The 23,761-nt window shown below is 48.2% G+C and overlaps 1 long non-coding RNA gene across 1 annotated transcript; it reads right to left on the minus strand.

Moving 5' to 3' along the window:
- Positions 1-11,259: 11,259 nt before the first annotated feature.
- Positions 11,260-13,453, minus strand: LOC142817239 (uncharacterized). The gene is made up of 2 exons (XR_012895124.1): positions 13,122-13,453; positions 11,260-11,554 (listed from the first exon to the last, which is right to left on the minus strand). It is a non-coding gene; the product is annotated as an uncharacterized LOC142817239 (long non-coding RNA).
- Positions 13,454-23,761: the final 10,308 nt, after the last annotated feature.

Below are 23,761 nucleotides of genomic sequence, written 5' to 3' on the forward strand. Positions count from 1 at the left end.
ATTTCCGCAAAGAGTGTAATTACGCATAATAACCCGCAAGCCCTCCGGCAGTGCTTAATCGACAGACGAAGGTCCCCAGGAGCGTTCTTGAACCCCACATTTCCGAGTCGCACACTCCGTGTATGAATAGTGCATGCACTGTACGCAATTATTCTAGTATTTGTTTATTTATTTATTAGTCCTCTGAAGTAAGAACCTGCAGCCGGACGCGTGAACGACATATCTATGAGAAAACATGACTCCCCAATTGAAACTTGATCAAAAAACCACTCCATATTGCCACAGAACACAGATTGTAAAGAAAAAAAAATAAAGCAGTGGAAGCTTGTCTCTACGGAAGGTGCAATTTCCGGCACAAATGTTTAAGGACTCAAGTGAACATATAATACGCGAAAAAAAAAAGAGATATTCGAAGCAAGACCGGCTAAGAAACGAAAGGGAAGTGAACATTTTTATAATGAATATATGTACATATCATAAATAAACGAGGCTGATTAAAAGTCTTGTGCTACGTACCTAAACGCACGTAATCATGTAGTATAGTACAGTGTTCTAGTAACGCATTTTTTTATAAATTCATCGCGAAACACAGGTGCTCACCTGTACAATACATTAATCTTCAAAATAGGGCCTATAAATGTCCCAGAGGTCGGTTTCTAGTACTGTAGCGTAGTGAACCTAATTGTTACGTCTATGTATTCTTCGCGTTCATGACACACTACGCAACGCTCTTTGAAGTTGTGCAGCATTGAGACCTTAACTTGACCGCCATTAACAATGAACAAATAATGTGGCGAAATAAGCACGGTAGCACCAGTTTATACTATTTTTGAAGTTACTACATATAGTTACTACCTTTATAAGTTACTACCTATGGTTAATAACGGCTTGGGTAGTAACAACTACTAAATGTTGTTAGTAACGACTAATTTAGTAACTATTACCACCCTTGTCGTTACTAACTGCAGTTGCTACCTTGGTTGTAACACATGTGACAAACCGTTACTACTCCAAAGCTAGCAAGTTCTGCTACCTTTTTTTTTTAAAGAGTGTATATATATAGAGAGCTAAGCAAAAGGCGGCAGACGAAGTACTGAAAACAACGACAAACATTATGCAGCACGCATCTTTATCTGACTCGCAAAGAGTCACGGCTAGATCTAGGTACTGTACTTACTGCCATAGCTCGTCATAGGGGAACATATTGAGCCCTATAGTCACGAGTCATGAATTAGCAACTAACTCAATTCGCAATTCTTCCTCTTAGTCGGGAACATTGGGCGTCGTCCTCTAAGGTCATCCAGGGCACCAAACACTATTTTAACGGACAACACACCAGTGCAAGATACTGCATCACTCTTATTATATTGCTCAATGCGGATTGAAAGTTGACTTATACAGGCCAGAGCCTCGGTCAGAGCAAGTCGACATTACGAAACTTATAAGCGCACGGACCACTCTTGTGTGTCGTCCTCTTGTTCCCGTCTTCGTGCGCTTTCCAGTTTCACAATGTCATAGAGGCTGATTTTCATGAAGCGCCAGTCCTTCTCCCCCATCCACCGCCTTACCTAATATTTCAACCCCCGCCATAACTATATATATAGGGTAGCATACTGGACACCTTTGCTTCCTTTACCCCCTCTCTCTCTAAACACAAAGACACACACACACATGCATGAAGAACAGATACTAAAGTTAAGCGTTATGTCCCCATGTCACAAGAAGGCATGGCATACCTGTTGAAGATAAAGGAGGACGATGTGGCGCGGGCAAGGGCAACAGTAACGGGCGCGGGCTCGCTGAGTTGCTCGAACGCATTCGATATGGCCAGATGTCCGGGTCTCTCCTTCGCGTTTTCTACACCTCATTCTGGCACTGAGACCAGCGATCGAACCAGGGACATCCAGAGAACACCAATGCGATCTCAGTGACGTCTTTGGAAAATCGTTTTTCGCACTAACAATATGCGAATGGAATAAACTGAATGCAAATGCTACTAATGCCGACACACTATCCACATTCACCGCAGTGTTAGAAACCATGCGTAATCTACAGTAGTGCTTCAATGCTTCACATACCTTTGCTATTTTCCTCTTTTCTTTTTCTTTTTTGCACGGCGCACTGTAGCAGGCCAGATGGTACTGGGTGAGGCTTATGTTTTCGTATCCGTTTTTTTTTTTCAATCCATCGCTCAAATACCTGGCTTGGTATGCGCAAGTCAGCAGTTTCCTGAGTTTCCTGCTAGAAAACTGCGCATATTGTTGATTCGGTCACCGTCATTTGTCCTGCTCTCTGATATCATGTGAACCGAAAAATGTGGTGCGTTTCAAATTGATGTTTCTCGTTTCATTCTCTTTTTTTTTCCTCGCGCAAATAAAATGTGGAATGGTTTGCAAGATGCGCTTGCTGGTGATGATAGTTGTGCCGATAATAAAGATGCGCTACATATCTACATATTCTTATAACCTTGTATAACATATTTTGGTGCGATTATCTTCCTGTTTTTAATTATGCGGATAATTCATTATTCCTTGTATCTTGTTAGGAATCACGTATGTCAGTTGGAATGTTATTGTTTGTTCTTCATGAATGTATACTACCTGCAATGTGGCCTCTGTAATGACCCCAACATTGGAGTCGACAGTATTGCAAATAATAATAATAATAATTCAACCGCTTCTCCATGCCGCCTGCCCACTCCCCTGTAGAGTCCCAGAAATCTATACGTATGCTGACCACTGAATTCAAAGATGGAGGGGAAAAAATCGATAGATTTCCGAGATGAGCCAGCATGTTCTACAACCGTATATAGTATGCAGCGAAACGTGCTCACATTCATTCACGCTAACGCATATGGCAAACACGGGAGAATCAAACAGCTGGTCAGTGACCGCAAACGCGCCTGAAGGATTTCGAACAATCACGACGAGCGTTCGCGCACGCATGCACATACAGCGGCGGCGGATGAGTTCGAATTGGATCGAAGCTACAGGCCCACCGCCCGCATCTCAAACGGTTTCTGCACATTCTACACACACAAACGAGGCCGCAAACAAGAGCGTGATTCCTATAAGAACGCATTTTAACCCGCGAGCGCGCCTCGCAACGTCGAACAGTTCAAACGAAACACTTCGTGGCGAGACATGGCAAAAAAAAAAAAAAAGACGCGTGCGCCAGGCAAAGAAACGCTTATAGGCATCGGCAAATCTGAGACGGATGCGCTCGGTGCACACACGACGCGCGAAGAACAAAAGAGGAAGGGACCCGAGCGCGCCCTGCAGCGGCGGCGCAGTTGGCCGCTTTCACACGGGGCTTTGGGGCACAAGCGCGACGAACAAAACGCTGAAGCGCCGCGCGCTCTCGACGTGTATAAAAACGCGCTTGCCCGCTCTGCACCATCCCGCTTGCGCAGGCAGTCGGGCTTCCTTCCCTCTGCAAAGCCCGATTTGCTCGGCAAAGAAGGAAGCGGGGGCGATTTGGCTGCCGCGAAGCGATGTGCTCCGCGAAAAAAAGCTTGGCAGGCCACGTGTAACGCACGCATCCGAACAGCGAGCGAGTTCCTCGGCGTTTCCGGAAAACAAATGTCTCGCCCGCGAACCGATATCGCCGACATTTGTCTCGAACCTCCAAGAATAGGCGAGGTATACGGAACAGGGGAGAAAACGCGAACACACACACACACACACACACACACACACACACACACACACACACACACACACACACCTGGGAGGGCAAAATGGTCAACATACACGAAACACGCATCTAAGCATTGTTTTCGCGGTAGAATCAGTTTCCAAGGGCTCTATAGACGCACATACACGAGCGCGCGATTTCCTTCTTCTTTGCCCTTATATACTTCAAAACCCGTTCCGGCGAGTTCAACCCGCATCCAGCAACAGCGGTAAAGCGAAGGCGCTCGTGCGCATGCGGCCAGCGAATTTTCTTCGTTTCTCATAACGGTGCTGTACACAACACACGCGTTCTCTTATCGTTCCCGGCACGTGTGTGTATACTGCATATGCGAGGCATTCTTCAACGTCGCCGAGGCGCGCCCGTAACGTCCTCCGCTCTCGAGGCACGCACGGCTTGGCGTATATTTGCGCACGCGAGACGCGGCGCAGCGGCCGCGCGCGAGCGAGCGTCAAACGTATACACGCAAAAAAGCAGGGCCCGAGCCTCGTCATGCGAATGGATATGCGTATATATACACATCCTTATATATATATATATATATATATATATATATATATATATATATATACACACACGCACGTAAATGGGACGTACGTATAGGTGCCTCGAGCAGCGAAGAGTGCGAAACAGGCGCCACCACGAAGATGGCCTCACGGTTTGGTCTCGTGCTCGTACATGTATAATACACACGGCGCAAGCGACAGATGAGTTACAAATGTATATAAAGCGCGTCGAGTAGAGATCAATCCTGAAGCCCCACACACACCCTGAATGCACGGGAAAACACGCGTAAGCATTTTTTTTATTTGCATTTTGTATTCATTCGTGCATTGCTTGCTTTCTTGCGTTCATGCTTGCATATTTATTTCATCTCGCTGGACCAGCGAAACGCGTGACGCGTACAAACGAGTGAAAGTGACACGAGACGAGAGACGATGCGGAACAAGGCGCGGCGCGGCGGCGACTTCGGGCGCAAACGAAGAAAAACGGCCGCGCGTGTTCCTTCTTCCTACCAACATCGCACGGGGCCGCAGCGCTATCCGGGACGCGCACTCCATCGCACCTCCTTCCCCGGGGCTCAGAACCAGGCTCTGAACGCATACTTCATCGGGAGAAGACGACGAAGGCAACAGCCACTTCCTAACTGCAGCACAGAAAAGGGGGGGGGGGGCGACGGGAGGATGCGGAGCAAGGAGGGAGGGGATCGAAGGATGCTGACTCTTCGTCTCGCCTGGTACCTCCTCGCGCGGAAAGAGAACGAAAGTAAGGCGCGAGATACGCGGCGTCCAGGTATAAGCCCAGCGGCGACGCCGGGCATTCATCAAAAGAAAAAAGAGAGAGAGAGAGAAAGAAACGCGCGGGCTCGAATCGAGAACGGAAAAGCCACCGCCGTAACTTCCAATCTCCGCTGTCTGTGAGTTTTATTTCCCTACGACGCGTCTCACGAGACTCGGCACGCGCCGACGAACGAACTTGTCACCGTCTCGGAGGCACCGCACATCATCTCCTTCCCGCGTCGACTAGATAGGCCTCCAAGGTTCCCGGCTCCATCCATCAAACCACACGCGCCTTTCGAGATGCGGGGCTGCATCGTGAACAGTGGACTTACGGGAGAGCACCGAAGCGAACCTCGTGTCTTGAGTTGCGCGGCGAGTTATGAGGCAGACGCCAAATCATTTCATGAGTCTCTGACATGCGGGGTCAACTGCCCAAATATTTAAAAAGAAAAAAAGGTGATATAGTACAGGGCCCTCTCCCTCAGGACGTAGTGAAGTGAAATGTGGCGTGAACCAAAGTGTGACCAATAAATTGTGACTAACTATGCCTTGGAAGTGGAATCCAAAAGAAGGAACAAAGGAATGGAAAGAATCACTCGTACGTTTAAACAAGTAAAAACGAGCCCAACCATTTTCATCTCCGACTAGCATCACTAATTATTCGGAGGTCTGTCACCTTATTGCGTGCCAGATGTCCTCGAGGTTTTTTAATCGCACAGAGTGGGGTAGCGCGCATGACGTCATCAAGGCGCAAGTTTACGGTTGACCGTGCACGACCAACAGATAGTGTATTTATGACGCACACGCTTCACGCTTTCATGCGATACTATCGCACGCGCATAGCATGATGATCATTATACTAACAAACACTTAGTGTGTGTTATATTCTAAAGCAGTGGTGACCTTTAACGCGTGCGCTGGCTGGTCACGGATCCAACTTCTTTTTTTCCCCTCTTCTCGCGTAGGACGCGGCACATCTTCGTCGACAGTTGCGTCAGGAGATGCGGAAGAGGATGAACAAACGGAAAGAGAAAGCCCGACGATGCGCGCTGTGTCGCACCTTGTAAGGATTGCTCGAGCGAAGCGATCTTACGGCAAATGTTCGATGCGTAGAGTTTCGTGAATCATAATAATACGATATACAGAGACAAGCCCGGCGCTATAGTGTCTACGGGAGCTGCAACGCAAGACGCTTAATTCAGCAGCATGGAAATGGCGGGCAGCCCACGAATGTATTTAAAGGTCTGACGACACGTCGGCGCGCGACTTGTAAGACTCGGCGCCGCACTCTCTGTTTACGGAGAGAGAGGGCGCGCCCTCACCCTCCACAGAGAAAGGGCGCGGCGCCGCGGCTACACGCCACGCGCCGACGCGCTGCAGCGCTTGAGTGTGGTCACGCCCTAGGCCTCTTTTTTTTTTTTCTGGCTCCGCGTGGTTCCTCGTGACCCGCGGACATTTTATCACGAGACGACGTTGAGCAAACGTTGAGAACTCCCCGCTTCACGACCTTGACACGCCTCCGGGCTCAACAATTCAATTCCGTTGAAGAGGTTCGCGAGCCGCTCTTTGATTCAGAACAAACGCTACAACCACCATATTACAAAAGTCACAAACTGGTTCAAAGACGCAAGCACAAGGTTAGGCAAATGAATGTATGACCCACCATTCCCGCAGTGACTGAACGAGCGCAGCACTTTAGTTACCCTTGGAATTATTGGAAAGGAATGGAACATGAGGGAAAGAAAAGACAGGGATGTTAACCAGTCTACAACGACTGCTATGCTAGCCTACACTGGGGACAGGGATGAGGGAGTTGAAGGTAAGGAAAGGTGGAGAGGGGGACAGAGAGGAGAGCATGCAAGTCCGCTGCCTTCAAAAAGCAGCAGTGAAGAGTGAAGCAGAAGTGAAGAGTGAAGGTGAAGCAGAAGTGAAGGTAAGCAGAAGTGAAGAGAACTGAAGTGAAGCAGATGTGAAGCAGAAGTGAAGAGTGAAGGTGGCTTTCGCCACCTTCACTCGCGATGACCTCCCTGCACGACATTTCAGAATGGTGTCCGCCGTCATCGATCTGCGATCTATGCGAGCTATCGCAGCATGATTTTCGCTGCGCATTGTAGAGAGAACAGCCTCAGAATAATTTTGTTGCAAACTCTATAGCCCCCAAAGAACACAGATTACCAGAAAATTACCCGGCTCTGAATTATCGTAGAAGATGGAACAGCAAAAAAAAAAAAAAACAGGGCGGGTCTAGCTAGGTCGGGGACAAGGGGCGAATTCAACTGACTAAAAAAAAAAAATGTGTCACTAAATTAGCGAGAAAATGGTACGACGCGCTATATGTGAGGAGAGGTTCGAACGAAATCTGCAGCAACGCGCGGCGTATGATCGCAGCCCGGGGCCGTCAAGAGCCCAGGGAACCATAGGTCCGCTCCTTCGGCGCGTTGTTTGCGGCACACTCGACGTCGCGGCCAGACGCGCACAAATCGCGCGGCCACTCTCGGAAGCACTCGCTTCCGCCGCGGGCGTCAACTTCACTGGCACCGGCCGGGCAAGTGCGCGCCCGCGTGGACTTCGCCCGCACAAATTTAAAAGCAAACGGAACGTACTACAGGCGCCGTAAATTGACCGGTTCAGCTTTCTGAACGGGCACGACTTTCGTCGGAAATTCACAACTATGAAAAGGGGGCATGCGAGTGAGTGAAATAAAGAGATGGTATAACTATCAGTTAAAGCGCGCGAAAACAGACAGGAAGAGAGGACAAGAGGTTTTGCTGCACGATAAAGAGTTTGTTTTTCTAGATTACGTTCCGAGATAATCTGTCTTCTTTTACCATGCGTTCTCGATGTGCCGCGGATGTACTTTTCTGCCTGCACACGCATGCGTCGTGTTTTTTCAATTGCCTGTATATATATTCTGCCCTTTCTAATAAACAGTTTAGTTGCGAGAAAGCGCTTGTCCTCTCTTCCTTTCTGTTTATTCGTGCGCTTGAACTGACAGTTATACCATGCATATCCAACTAGCCCAACTTTCGATTCTGTTGAAATAAAGAGAACTGAGGCACCCAAGTTTGCCAGAATTTCGTTTCTATGGGCGTCTACTGGGAGGTATATAAGGTGCCAGCCATGCGACACCTGGATCGACACCAGAGCTTCACCGTCACAGAACTGCGCTGCGCCTCGTTTCAGCAAACGCATACTGAGAAAGAGAAGGGGCGAACAGACAAAATAGCGCCGGATGCGACGCAAGTATACGCTCTATTGAGAGACAGATGGCCACCATCACCACTTCACTTCAAACGAGGCACTGCACGCGTCAGCCCCGACAAGGCCACTAGTGAATGCTACACTCCGTTTGCTGATCAGGCTTGAAAACAGGGCCAATTACACAGACAATATCTCAAGAGCGGAAAGTATAAGCGATGTCGATCACTTCTAGCTCGGTGTGTTTACCCATCGCCTCGCAAGTGGGTCTCCAGCGCCGCGCCCCGTATGTTTGACGCTACTTGATTTCTGCTTTGTGTTATATATGTATGTGTATGTATATGTGTATATATAATGTGTGTGTTTGTGAGTCATGTCCTTTTTGTTTTTTTCTTGTTGTTTTTGGGATTGTTTGTTGTTCTTTGCTTAGTGCTTGAACATGTACTACCAGCATTATCGCTACTTCTACGTTGTCTTTGTTGACGTAGTTTGTTATATAACATAGTTCTGTATTATTCTGCCAATTATTGAAATTTTGTTCTTGTATATATTTATCAAGTGTTGTTTCCCATTTTTTTACATGTAACATGCCCCTCCCCTCTGCGAGAGATCCATCCATCAATATACTACAAAGGAGTACACTCTGAACAGTCTCTACCTATGTATACAAGAAAGGCGGCTGTAAGGTCTGACGTCGAGGGAGGGGGGGAGGGGGTGTCTTCCGAAAAGCGCGGCTTCCTACAAGCCAGCTACCTGCAGTCGAGGGTCAGCGCGCAGCGATGCTCGCTCAATGACAAAAAAAAACAAAAAAAAAACGCATGCACTCCGATAAGAAAACTTTTTCGCCTGTAGCATGTCGGCCTCTCACGCGCTGCGACTGAAGAACACGGTTTCGCCCATTGGCGGTTAACACACACTCCTGCTTGAAGGGCAAGCATTCGCCCGTAGGTGGAAAACATCTTCACTGAAGACGTGAGTCTTCACCCAACGGCGGAAAAACTCTCTTCATCTTTTGTTCTACCCAATCTGGCGCAAAACATTTTCCATCTCCTGATCACCACCATCCGCTGTTCCCTTATATACGCTCGCCCTGGGTTCTGGAAGCTTCGTCGGCACGCTGCACAGTCAAAGCTGGTGAAGGGCCGAGACTCCACGACAGGTGACGCAACTATGGAGTGACTCATGCTTTCCTTCTCGAAGTTTTTGCGTTCGAGTTCCTTTCCTTCCTCCATGCTCCTCGATGATTCTGGAGGTCGTGCCGCGATAGGTGCGAGGAGGTTGGTCAGCGTAACGATGACCCTTTTCGAGGAAGATGATGATGATGAAAAACATTTATTATAAAAGAGAGAGGTACGGGGCCAAAGCATGACCCTGCTACATGGTCGGCGTCCTTAGTCCGGGACACCGCATGACGAGGCCCCTACTCGCGCCCGTCTCACCAGAGTCCGTTGAGACTCTAGTGATGAGCAGTTGAGGAGGGCAGTCTCCCATGCCTCTCGGGAAGGGGTAGGGGAAGGGGGTAGGTGGGGATTTTTCGGACATGCCCACACCATGTGGAAGATATCACACGTCTCCCCACAGTGTGGGCACTGCCCATCTGTGTTCGCATCGAAATGCTTTAGGATTGCAAGACAGAGTAGAGTACCTGTCTGCAGGCGCCTTAGAGTTCGCTCTTCCGCCTTGCTCAGCCCCTTTGCAGGAGCCGGGTAAAGGCGGTGAGTGTCGCGATAATAGGTCAGAATTTCTTTGAACCGCAGCAGCGGTGTATTGGCCTCCGAGTCATAAGAGCCAGGGTGAGGAGCCCGGTGGGTAAGCGCTCGGGCGGCCGCGTCAGCGGCCTCATTACCTCGTAAGCCATGATGGCCAGGAGCCCATACGATGCGTTTCGGGGCTGGATCAACGAGAGCCCGTTTTAGAATTTGGCTTGCTAGGGGGGATATCTCTCCTACCAAGTAATGAGCACATGCTTTCCGGGAGTCCGTGATGATAACTTTCGAGTTGGGGTCCGCAGCAGCAAGCGCTATCGCGACTTCCTCAGCGCGCTCTGGATTTTGTGCTCAGAACGAGAGCCCATTGACATGCTTTTCCCGGTGAACTACAGAGGCCGTGTAAAATCCCGTGGGCGAAGGCCCTGCTATATCTACGTAGAATACACCAGGTCGGGAGCCGTGTCGCCTCTCAAGCGTCCGAGCCCGCGGCTGTCTTCTGCTTTCGTGCGTGAGCTTATCCATGTTACTGGGGAGTGGAGCGACCGAGAGCATATGCCGCCACAGTTCCGGAATACGCTCCGCCTCCTCTGCAGTGCAAGTGTGCTGTATATGTAAGCGGTTCCGCAGGCGGCGCCCGGGAGCCGTCTGCACGAGCCGCGTATATTGATTCATAAGGTGGGCCTCCCGCAACTCCTGGTAGGAGTTGAGCACACCTAACGCCCTCAGTTTGGCGTTGGAAGTGGCCACCGGGAGATCCAGAGCTCGTTTAGTAGCCTTACGAATGATGGCATCTATTCTTTCGTCTTCTTGTTCGAGGAAGAGGGACGGCGCGCCCGAGAAGTCCTTTGATGCTTGTTTTCTTCTTTTACGCTGGCGTCTAGCGCGTCCGAGCGGCGCCTGGTATTGTCACCGCCACTAGAATTCGGAGGCACACACTTTCTTCACTCTAAGCCAAAACGGAGCAACAGGGGTATAGGGGTTGCTCCTTTCAGGGAGCAATTGCATTGCCACTCCCATTACTCTCCTAAAAGGAGTAACTGCAGAGGGAGGAACCGTTGCTCTCCTTTCAGTTCCTCCTTCGGTGGATGAACAGTTACTCCCTCCAGTTCCTCCCTGCAGACCAACAGTTACTCCCACCAGTTGCTCCCTGCCGACCAACCATTACTCCCACCAGTTGCTCTTCTAAGAGCAACAGTTACTCTTTACCGTTCCTCCCACGTGTTCGCAGCTACTCTCTGAAAACCAACTGCACATGCTTCCAGTTACTCCTTGGGGAAATGAGTATTTATCTCGAGTATGCTTGTCACACGCTTAACACATGGCGAGAGCTCCTTGGAAGAGCACTGCTTGGGTGCTTCTAACACAAAAAGTGGACAATATTGAAAGGAAAATAAATGCTTTATTGTTCTTTTTATGAGGCGACGTGTGACCACACGTAAAAGTAGACTTCGCCACACCACAGCCAGCACTAAACAAACACCATAATACATCAAAGGTTTTCTGCGTCATCCGTGGAAAAACAATCTTGAATTTCTAGCATAGGGCAGTCTGTGTCATCATTGGTGAGAGAAGGGCAACTTCTCCAATTCTGAAGAACTCAAGTTTCGCAGCTGGTGTTTCCATCAGGCTAGCGCAGCGGAACGTCACCGCAGGCATATGTGAAGCATCTCATTGCTGTAAGAAAAAAAATAGAAGTGTGAGGTTAAACATGCCAGAATCAATTCATAACAATGAGTCACACACACTGCAGCAGCGCTTACATTCTAGGATGTCTACTGCAAAACGAAATGTGAAAAAAGGAAGGTTTGGCCAAACGTTACTTGGCAAGCCATATAAATGCTGATGTGGTAGACGCTCTTCACATGATGTCTCAGACAGCAATATTCTGGAAGAAAATGTGCAGCACCTCAACAAGGCATATTTGTAGCAGTTAAAGATACCCTTAGGTTCAGCTAACTTGTTTCCTATACACAGCTGAGTGACATTTCTATGAGCCCATTCACCAATGGGCCTTCTAAGTGAGGTCATGTGTGTGGCAAATAACACGTACTGTCCGCTCATGTTAAAATACTTATTTAGCTCGTGCACATAGTTGCTCTCGATTCTACTGTTCTATCATACGCTGCTGCGTCTTGAATTGTGCAATACCTGTAGGCACAAGCCAAGCATGCAAAGCCTGCTTGAAAGCAACCATTTGCAGAGGCTACATGATAATCTTCAGTATATTTCTTTGTACCTGACGCAAACGGCTGTACAAAACTATAGACAAAAAATGTAGACCGGGCTACTTCGAAAAAATGCTTTAAATTTAGTAAACTAGGGTGCATTTGTTCACTCGGTTGTCGAGGAAGCAATATATCTAAAGGCATGCACAGATATTCTGAGATTCTTTGTTTGACAGTGTCACAGATAGCTTGCCAATACATATATATTTGAGAGCAGCAAGATGTGATGCTTTTATTAGTTCAACGTCTTGTTGGTTCACAGCCAAACAGGTTACTTCTTGTTAGACAAATTGGAATAAGCACACCGTGGTTTCCAAAAAAAAGCATTATTAGAAGTTAGCTCCCGGTGTGAATGTCTGCCTATTTATTTTGTACTGCCTTCTACATGTGCCACAAAGACATTTGTTGAGGATGTGCTACCAGTCAAGCCAAGATCGCATACTTTGTCAATGTGATGGAAATACAAACATTAGAAACACTGCCACCTCTAGTAAGAGCATAACACTTCAGTATCTTGGACTAGCAAAGAGGTGCACAAGAAAGTTAAGCCCACTCTTGCGGAACTTTGAACGCGAATATTTCAGAGTGGGGGAGGTCAACATGCTGTGGCACTTTTAAACCCACGAAACATCTGCAGAAAACAGGGTAAAGGCAAGTCAAGAAACGCTGTTATGAAGGCCTGCGCATGGACAGCTTTGTGAATCTAGGCCCAAGTGTTATGCTTTGTGCAAGCCAAAATCCATGTACATAGGGAAAGCATACTTTTAGGAGTACCAGCGTAAACAAATCTTGGCAGTTGGCTTTTTAGTACAAACAGCAATCCCTGCAATGAAAACATAAACATTTTATCTTAACGGTAACAGTGTGAGCACACACACGGGCCAGCCGAGCCATGTCAAATTGTCAGTGCCAGTGTAACCATGTGGCATGATGAACTATTCTCTGGCCAACACATGCACAGTTGGCCCCTAAAAAGTGATGCTTTCATATACGTAGTACAAAAAGTCTGCACTTACCAAAATTCACTTGCTTTCTGTACTTTAGCATCGTTGGGAGCATCTTTATCTGCAGTATAACCAAATTTGTGTCATATCCCTGAAAAAAAGTAGTAAAAGACATGCATCAAATATTGTTTCATTTGGTAGCAGTGAAGTAAGGTTAAGAACAGGCAAGTGGGAATCAGCCTAATTATGTGCATGCGGCAAATCCCAAACGGTGTTATTGAGGTTGTCGAAATTTTCGTCGATTGGTATTAACGTCCATATGTGACTTCAACGGCATGCCAAGTTTTCACAGCGCATAAAGATTTCATGATAAGGTATATTGACAACGCTAACGAGAACATACAGCATTTATGATTGTCTTTTACAATATTCAGTTTTGCTAAGGTTTTGCATCTCTAAAGAAATCTGAAAGATTTGGGTCATTCCTCCTCCAATTGTTCTGTCAATATGTAAACTGCTCGCTTGCTCGTGCGCTTATAAAATAGTACGTTCAGCGCAGAGGTGAAGCAAGTGACGCAGTGATGTGGGCAGATTTTTTTTTTTTTTAGGCGTGCGGGGTGGGGGGTGGGGGGGGGGGGGGTCCGCTTATCTGAATAGGCCGGGCAAGCGAATATGGTCGTCAATTTGGGTTCCCTACGCCCGGCCTAAAAAAATTCTGTGCGCAACCGCCTGGCTATGCCAGTGAAGTGATGCGACAATGATTTGTTCACTTACTGATTTACATACACTTTACAGCTCTAAAAACTGCGGCCTAAGGCCCCAACACCCAGCCGTTAACGTTACATAAAGCCAATGGTGGAAAAGTGCCAGTATGAAGGCAGCTACAAGCCCGCCCCAAGGTTTTTTCAAGCGAGGTAGTGTTGCGGAGATGAACTTTTAACTGCAAAAGTACACTGGCACTGCAGTGGTGACAGGGGAAGCAAGAGGATATGCAGGTGGTAATAATAGAGGTAATTTAGTCCGATACGGCTAGCAATCGATACGGTAAATAAGAAAGAGCAAATCATTTCTCTTTTGATAGCGCAACCACTCAACAATGTATTGTAAGAGCATTAAATGTTGCTGGAAATGCCACTCACCTGCAGGCTGATGCATGCACAGTCCTTTGTCCGACGAGCGAACAGGCTTGCAGATAGCTGAAGACGTGTTTACGATGTGTTTGTTCCACCCAGCAGCAAAATCCACAACTACTTCGCGCTCCATAAAGATAAATATACACTAACCTTCATCACGAATAAGTAGAAACGCAAATCTGCGACACACACACACGATCAAAACATAGCTCACAAGCCCGCACGTCCATGTGCTCGCCGACCACAGACCATATGATTATGAGTAAGTAGTGCGAACGCGAACCTAGTTGCGCCGAAAAAAAAAAAACGTCGAGCAGTGGCAGCACAGGCGTCAGCGCAATGATTTCAGTGTGTTCTTCTAATACAATTATAAAAAAAACTGAGGTACACTAAAACTCATATATGAATATAAAAAGTTGCGTGTAATTTTTATTTAGTGCTAGTCAAGATAAACACTGAATAAAAATTACTTTGTAACTTACATCGTTTGCTACGCTAGCGCCACACTTGTCGTGCGGGCGCAGATGGCGCAGATTTGTCATTCTGCCCTCAAACTACACGGTGAAGCGTGCTACTAAGTGTATGGCTGATAAGAAGCGCGTCTGGGTTCGCTTTTTTTTTTTTTTCTCCGATATATCTGGGCGGGTAGTGGGCTCCTTATGCACGTGTTTCGGTGCTTGATCGACTTTGACGCCCTTACTTCGCGGACGAACGGCGTGTCTAGGCTATTTTTATCGTTGTTTTGCACGTGTTTCGGCGTTCGGTCCGCTTTGACGTGCCAACTCTCCATTCTGCTGCTGCGTGTGTTAGGTATTTGCCGTACTGTATTCTCAGGCCTTCTGTGTTCAGCCAGCGCTGCTATCTTATTATCTACGGATGCTAAAATAAATCACTGTTTTGGTTTGGTGAAGTTTGGCACACAGAACAAACAATAATCTGGCCCATGAATATCAATGTGGGCGGCATGCATATTTGTGTGCGGTGTCCTGCCGGGGAGTAACCGTTGCGGGACGAGAGCATTTACAGCGGTTCCTCCTTCCGTTGCTCCCTTACGAACTTAAGATGAATACAGTTGCTCCCCCATTCTCGAACAAGTCGGCCATCTTGTTCCGCTTGGTCTTTTCTGAGAGTAACAGTCGGTCTGAAGGAGTAAAAACAGCCGTTGCTCCCATTTCGGCCATTTTTGGCTTAGAGTGTTGAGCGCTCGTTTGTGACAACGAGGCAAGACTGACACAACCAACCTCACACTTCCTTCTACAGGTAGCGGCGGCTACCCGGCCCACGGAGCTATGCTCTCAAGAAAGAGATTCAGTTTTAATGCTGCTTTAAAGCACATATCTTTCCGAAAAGTCAATGGCGCAATTGCGGTAGTGGCCACAATCAGCAACCATTCGAACGAGAGAGACGCCTAAAAGGAAAGAAAGTATAAGCCGCATCGACTACATACCCATCATTTACCCTTTTCGAGGAAAAGGGACAGCGCGCCCGAGAAGTCGTTTTATGCTTGTTTTCTTCTTTTACACTGGCGTCTAGCGCGTCCGAGCGGCGCCTGGTATTTTCACCATCGCTAGAATTCGGAGGCACGCACTTTCTTTAGCGCTCGTTTGTGACAACGAGGCAAGAGTGACACAACCAACCTAACACTTTCTCCTACAGGCAACGGCGGCTACCCGGCCCACGGAGCTATGCTCAAAAAAGAAAAAAGGTTGAGTTTTAATGCGACTTTAATGCACATATCATTCAGACAAATCAATGGCGACATTACGGTAGTGGCCACTATCAGCACCCATGCGAACGAGAGAGACCCTTATAAAGAAAGTATTAGCCGCATCGATACAGACCCATCATTTGCGTCCAAATTGCGCAAAAACAGTCAGGCTCAATAAGTGTGCTCGATAAATTACACTAACCTCGCTCGACGGATGATACGAGCACCACAGGAGATGGCGCGCGGATCTGGTCCAGCGTGTTTGTTTTGAGACCTGTTTTCAGATATACGTTCCTTCTGTACCCTATGTACCTGTCAACAGCGCAGAGTAGCCTTCCGGTAGGCACACTAACCGACCTCTTTCCCTTCGATTATCCTCCTCCTCCTCCTCCCTGAGCAGCAACAACGCCTTTCTTTTGTAATGCAAGGTTCTGCACAAACAGCTTTCCATCTGAACCACACGCTAGAACAGCGCAAAAACAACCACCCCCTAAAGTTCGGAAAACTCTAATCGAGAGTCGCGTCGAGTCGAAAAAAATTTTATTGCAAAGGAACATAGGACCTCCCTGGCCCCCTGTGTCCCCCCACGCGACGACACCACATTCAAGCGTCTCATCGAGAATGCACTAGCGCGTTAGGTGCTCTGTAGTACAGCGAATGAAAAACTTTGACTGTGCTCTACCAGATGACACCTCACGTAAGAGGCTCTCAAACGCTTAAATTCGCCTCCCGCCGGGTCAGAACTTCCCGACGGAGAAGCACTGTTCTCTTTAACAAATGTGCAATAGCGTGAAAGAGAAGAAAGAGTACGGCAGCATAGGGCAATACCAGTAGCCCAAGCGTGACTGCCACGCGAACGAGAACCGACCACGTCAGCCGGAGACCGCTTCACGACGCCGGTAGCTGACGGTAGCCGCGGCGCATATAATGGAGCTCGTTGGCGGCGGTAATGATGCGCAACCGCCGAGGCGGCGGCGGCGGGAGGGGCGCTGCAGTCGAAAGGGAACGCGCGCACGAGCGTCAGCGGCGCGAGAACCTCGGGATCAGCGCCGCAGGAACCCCAAACTCCGCAAACTGCGCCTGCGTGTATGTATAACTCTCTTCGCGGGGCTTTACAAACCTGGTGCGCGCGTACGTTTGGCAAAATGCCGAGAGGGATAACAATACTGCGCACAGTCGCTATTCCTCATTTTTTTTCCCTCGTCGTTACTACACCAGGGAAGATGACAAAGTGCGCGCGCGTGCCCGGAATGCGCGGGCAGTCCCTCTACAGAGGATATGTAAGGGTACACCAAGCCGTAATGCTTCTCCTGCCGCGCAAGCTCAATGTCTCCACGTGACAACGCACTCTTCCTTAACCCTAGAGAAAGAAAGAAAGAAAGGGGGGGGGGGGGTAGTTGCTTTGCTCAGTGGTGCACCGATTTTCGAGGGCCACAAAAGCTCGTTTCCGTTTACTCTTTTTACTTTTCCTTCAACCAGAGAAACAGAAGTACTTGCGCTCGAGAAAGAAGCGATGCACGACACTAGAAAGAGAGAGTGAGAAAAAGAAAAGAAGAAAAAAGTACCTCCATCTTTCGCTTATGCTCCTGGTTTATCGTCATCCCCTACCCATACGTTTTCTTCTTTCTTTCTTTCTTTCTTTCTTTCTTTCTTTCTTTCTTTCTTTCTTTCTTTCTTTCTTTCTTTCTTTCTTTTCAAAACATTTTTGCGAACCGCGCTGGCCGTCCAATTACACAGTAAGAACGACGCAAGAAAAACCCGAGCATTAGTGCGAGCAAAGACGCTCTCGTCGCAAGCGATGAGAACCTCAAACGTCGAGGCTGGTTCTGGCATCGGTTGCGACGAGAGCGAAATGCCGAGATGCGAGCGAACGAGGAAGTACGAATTACACCAGCGCCACCGGAGAAGGGGGGCGGGTAATGACTGCAACCAGGTGAATAAAGAGAGTGATAGAGAGATGAAGAGGAGTGGGAACGGAGGCAGAGGGGGGGGGGGGGGGGGGCACTACTTAGACAAAGAAATCGAAGAAACAAAAAAACAGCATGAAAAAAGAGAGTTCGGGTGGAATAAGGCGCTCAGAAAACACGCACAACACCGTTCTTTTGGCGAGGTAGGAAGCGCAACTATAAACGCTTTCCAAACGATCACAACAACAAAATACAAATGGCATCCACGGGAATAAACCCTCGCGATACGGTTCCCCAAGAGTATGCCGCGCGTACGATAGTGTGTGGTATTATACAGTGCGCGACCGAGCCGGCCGGTCTCGAGCGCCGCCGACTGGGGACCCATGACAAAGCGTCGGCGATTTGCGCGGCCAGCGCAGCGGAACGCCGCGCTGGCGCCAAGGCGAGCCCTGTGTGCGTTACAACTCACGCAGCATCATACTCGCGAGGAGCACGGACGGGGTCGTTATCCGAGCGGCACCCAAACGACCGGCTACGATGGGGAGAGGGAACGACGGCCGCGTCTCCGCAGAGGAAGTACTGCCGTCAACGCCGTGCCTCGCGGGCAAGCCAGCTATACAACAACAGCGCCGAAACGACGACGGGGTTTACAGAGGGTGGGCGGGTGCGCATGGGATCGGGCGAAACACGGCATATACTCGGGCAGCATCGCCACATTATAGAGACCGCAGCCTCGCATAAATATACACGATCGCACGATGAGAACATTTCTACAGAGCGGCATGGGCAGGGTAGCATCCGTTTACTCTGTGCGGCGGTCAAATTTTTTCACAGCGAGACCGCTTTACCGTAGTCGTCCGCGTCTTTGTAGTAGTAGTAGTAGTAGTAGTAGTAGTAGTAGTAGTAGTAGTAGTAGTAGTAGTAGTAGTAGCAGTAGTAGTAGTAGTAGTAGTAGTAGTAGTAGTAGTAGTAGTAGTAGTAGTAGTAGTAGTAGTAGTAGCGGCAACAGTCGCCACATAGACCACGCGACCAGAGGAAGGCGGGAATAAAGAAATACATAAATCTAAATCATGACGATTATGTTCGAAACAATTGTGATGATGGTGCTCTTTCTTCAGGTAGCTCAAACAATGACGTTGGAAACGATGATGATAACGGCCGTATACGGTGTTCCCGGTGTGAAACTGGCTGTTTATTATTTTTCTTTTTTTTTTCTTCTCGTTTTTGCAAAGCCGGTGAAGCTGTTATTAGGGCCCAGTTTCCGTTAACCACCATGCCTCGGATGAACGCACTGTTGTCGTGCAACCAATGCAAGAACGACTCCGGCATGCATCCGGCAAGTACCGGCCCGACACACCAACACCGCACCGTATAAGCTTTAAATTAGATTTAGATAATTTAATGCTCAAGAACGGCTACATAATTATGAGCGAAGACATATAGCGGCAGACTAATGCTGGCACTAACGATAAGCACAGAAACCGCGTGAAACATTTACAGCACAGCGGCGCGAACAAACATTAAATACCAAACGACGTCTCCGTTGCACCGTCGTGATCGTTATTATGATTATCGTCAATATTACTTTACCTCCACAAAAGCACACACACCACACACAAACACTGCACGTAACTGCTCAGCCAGGGATAAACCACGTGCGCTATCCCGCCCAAGCAAGCTTCTCGATCCGGAGTGAACGAGCGCGAGTATGCCTTATCGCATAACAAAAACCCGTCGCACGGCTCTGCGTAAAGTGGAAGGCCAGTGTGTACACACGTGGGAAACGCCGAAAAAAACGAACCGCACCACCAGCAGAGCGTGTCCCCGCATGCAGATCTCTTCTCAACGCGCACTCTGCAAAGCCTCCGACGAGGATCACGAAGACTGCGGCGTACCCCCTTCTCTCCACCCGTATAGATCCCGGTAGTTAAATCCCACAGTGCAGAGTGGGATGGACTTGTTAACTGCACTTGAGAGCTGGCCCTCGAGGAGGAGTCGGAATGTGTTTGACTCTTAGTATCATCGCCGTCATTTCTATGGGAGTATACCCAGGGATTCCTGCGTTATGCCGGCGATTCCTTCTCGCTTGCCCAAACTGCACATATCAAATAAACGATTGCACTGTACTTCGTATCACATTGACGAATCGCACTGCGTACGTCTACTTTCGCCATTCTTAACGCATGAGTGAAATGCTATAAGCCCGATACGAACGTGAACGTCAACAAACAAACCCCATAACTTCTAGTTTCACTGCACACATCAAAGTTCAAGATGGTCGGACAAACGAACGGAAGCGAAATTAATCCTGAAAAAACTCACATTGCGCACGTGCGAAATTCGCAGAAAGTCCAAAGTGACTGGTCCAATGTGACCGAGTAATACGATTTAGCGAAATCCCGCATCTTTCGACATCTGACACCTCGACAGCCAATGTGCTTATTCTCCCGATCTTATCTCCCGATCAACGTTCAACATCTTTATTTTTTAAACCGTGCGTTGGATAACAGCTTCGTTATCATACTTAGCTGCAAAGTGGTAAAGCATCCATATTTCGTTGCAGCAAAACAGTTTCACTGTCATAGGGCGAGTCTGTCACTATGTGGACATCATGTCGCAAGCCCCGCTTTATATATGTGCCTTGGAAAACGGATAACAAGCGCCACAAGGCAACGATCCTAGATTTAGGGAAAAAAGTAGAACACTAGGAGGTCTGCACATTAAACTTGGCGGACAACAACAACAACAAAAAAAAAATCCACCGCAAACGGAAAGTCAGGGGTCCCACATGGGCAAACCGTGAAGCGAGTGGCAGCTCTTTTGATCGAATACAACAGCGAGAACAGCAACAAAAGCATAATCGAAGCAACAAAAGCATGATCGAATAAAGATATGCAAAAATCAAACAAACAAACAACGAGGAAGGCACCAGTGAAGAAGTAAACGACGACGACGCCCAAAACAACGAAACCAGTGGCAGTTATCGGTGACACGAAGGACGACGCTTCTCTTTCAAAGAAGCGGCGGTAGTTCCTAGAAACTGTGATGAAAAAAAAGTAAATAAATAATGACGAGTGAGAGCGAACGCAGTTGAATGCGCGCGTACGCTGCGATACACGGACTGAATCGAATCACAGGGATAGCTGAAACGAGGTGAAGTAATAAAGGAATATTTAAAAAAAAAAGAGACAGCGAAGCACCTCACTGGGTACTTTAACACAGAACGAAAGGCCATAAGAAGGGAGTGGGCGAACAGAAAACTCGCTCAATCATATACATCGTTTCCAAAACGCCACTTCAAAAAAAAAAGAGCGATAGAAAAGGTGGACCAAGCCGAAAGACTGCATGGTCGAGACAGCCATAAGCGTTAGAGGGAGTGAGAGGGGGGTTTTTTCGCATACATGGGGCGCATTCTAGCGCACCCGGGATGTAAGACGGCAGGGCCATACACAAGCATACAGCGACGGCGACAGAGATCGAATCCAAGCGGCGTCCACATATATGCTGCGTGGGACACGGGGGTGGGAGGGCGAAAAAGATCTACCGCGCAGGAAATAGAGGAGTTGAGTGCCAGCAAGGTTTTTAGAAATAAATGAGGGGGGCGAGCCATCTTTCCCGACGAAAACGGCTCCACACCGGAGGACTTCACGGAAGAAAGACAGAGAACAACGTCAAGCCGAGTCGGGACTGAAAGGAACGATCCGCAGATCGACGTCGCGTGCCCGCCGAGTGCATACTGCCTCCCATACGCTGTATACTACACAAACGGCACTCGCCATGCAGTGCACGGTGATCGGCCGACGCGGGCGATTGCCGATGACAACTGGAAACGAAGGGCGGACGGGGGTTGGGGGAGGGGGTGCCATTTGGTGGAAGAGCCTCTGAAAAATACGTGTTCGCATGCACCCCAGTAAGCACCGACGTATACATTCCCGAAAACTGGGTACGGACAAAAAAAAAAAAGGGATGACATAACGGGATGGCTGAAAGAGGGGAAACGGCAGTCTGCGCGGGATGGCGCGGAGCACTTCCCTTACGAGAGACTGCGAACGTCCCCGCCGATGAAACGAAGAAGAGGACGGTGAAGTGAGCAGACTGTTGTGGAAGTTTACAGCGAGCGATTTCCTCGAGGAGTGAGAGCGTCGTCTCTAGTGCCTCTATATGGTGGAACTAACGTGAGTGAAGGGGGCTCGCGAATAGCGGGGAACGTTTAGCTCCGGTCCAGCCTTTTCGCCTTCAGCATCCTTACCTGGAAATCACATTTATACTCACGTCTACTCACACGTATTGCAAAGCAGTATCGTTCATGTACTATTTCAATGTTTATTGATCAGAGACGTGAATTACACAGGGGGGTGGGGAATGCCTTGAACTTCACTGCCACCTACTCTTCCAGAGAAGTTCTTGATAAATATGCCCTGTGTGTCATCTGTTCTAAGAAAAAAAAATGGGCCCGAATTCACATGTTACACTGTAAATGTCGTCGAAAGACGGTAGTCTTGCGTCCGGAGAGAGTGAACAAAACGTTTATTTCATGTTCTGCGCAAGAAAATCGGCAAATAGTATTCTGGAGGCGCTGCGTTAGAGTGCCTCGACCGTGTGGCGGAGGGGAACGAGCGCATCTAAGTACGTTAGACACAAGTGCCATCTGGCAGTTATCTTCGAAAACGAAGGCGTGCAGCCCGCGGAGAATGATGCGCGCCAGTCTCGGAGGTGATAAGGTGTAGAACGCAAAGCGACGGGCAGGTGCCACCACCGTGACGTCGTAGCAAAGCGTTGGAAACGCCTTTTTGAGCATCGCGTTGCACTGTCAGCGCAGCGCGATTAAACGCTACATTCCTTAGAGTTACTTGTGTGCGCCTTTTCTAGTATAAAAGGCAGACATAGAAAACATCGAAACGTTGTTGTGGCGCTTCAGATATGCGCAATAATTGCTTTTTAATTGACAATCGCAGTACTATGAACGCTAAACCTTGAGCAATATTGGTGGGCGCTGCGGATGGCGTTGGCCGTTTGGTGCCGTTTGAGGTATCGTTAGGGCGCACAAACAGACAGATGTACAGACAGACAGACAGATAGACCAAAACTTTTCTGTCGAAGGTCCCCAAGAAAGACTATCGTCTTTAAAAAAAAGTTCTTTTTGGTTTTAATCAACGCAAAAGTCGTATTCGAAGGTACTATATCAAAATGCGTCAAAAAGAGCACCAATTACCTGAGGCATTGGCCTCAAAGAGCATTGACAGCATCATCAAGGAGGCTAACTCTGGACTAACGGACTCATTAGTCGACTCATTCAGACTCACATCGAGCCATGAGTGTGAATCTGAGTGAGTCCGGGGGCGTTATGTTTCCTTGAGTTTGAGTTCGAGTCAGTCCGGTTGAAGAAAATGTTTGTGAGTGTGAGTTTGTCCGAGTGAGTCCGGCTCACGAAAATTTTGGTGAGCTGCACAATTTTCGTTGACCAATGGTTCCGGTGTATGCAAAGAGTAATCCTGGAAGCGCCATACAATTTATACTGCTGCGGTTTATAAAAAAAGAAAAGAAAAAAATACATCTTGACATACACAGCAGCGACATCGACGGCGGTGCTACAACGTGCGAAAGCGAAGATACGACACATAGATGTATGTTAAAATGAAGATAAATATGGTGTCTTAACGCTAAGCTTTTTTTAAGACTTCGAGGTACCAGGTGCGGCACAGAAAAACTGTCGTACAATCAACAGAAATTTCCGCGGCTGACATCTAATATAGTACAGGAATGTTCTCATACTGAGAGCGGCAATTGAAGATACCGGTCATTACCAAACTCTTCGGGTTAGAGGCATGATGAGACGAAAGGGAAAAGAGGGACCGGAATAGCTGACGCTCAAAGTTACTCTCAGGAGTCCCCAGGAAAAGGTCAAGCAGGGGACGCTGCGACAATATGATTCCGGAAAAAAAACAAAGACGTTCGCCTTGGTCG

This window comes from Rhipicephalus microplus, chromosome 5 (genome assembly GCF_043290135.1).
Source record: "Rhipicephalus microplus isolate Deutch F79 chromosome 5, USDA_Rmic, whole genome shotgun sequence".
Taxonomy (NCBI): Eukaryota; Metazoa; Arthropoda; class Arachnida; order Ixodida; family Ixodidae; genus Rhipicephalus; species Rhipicephalus microplus.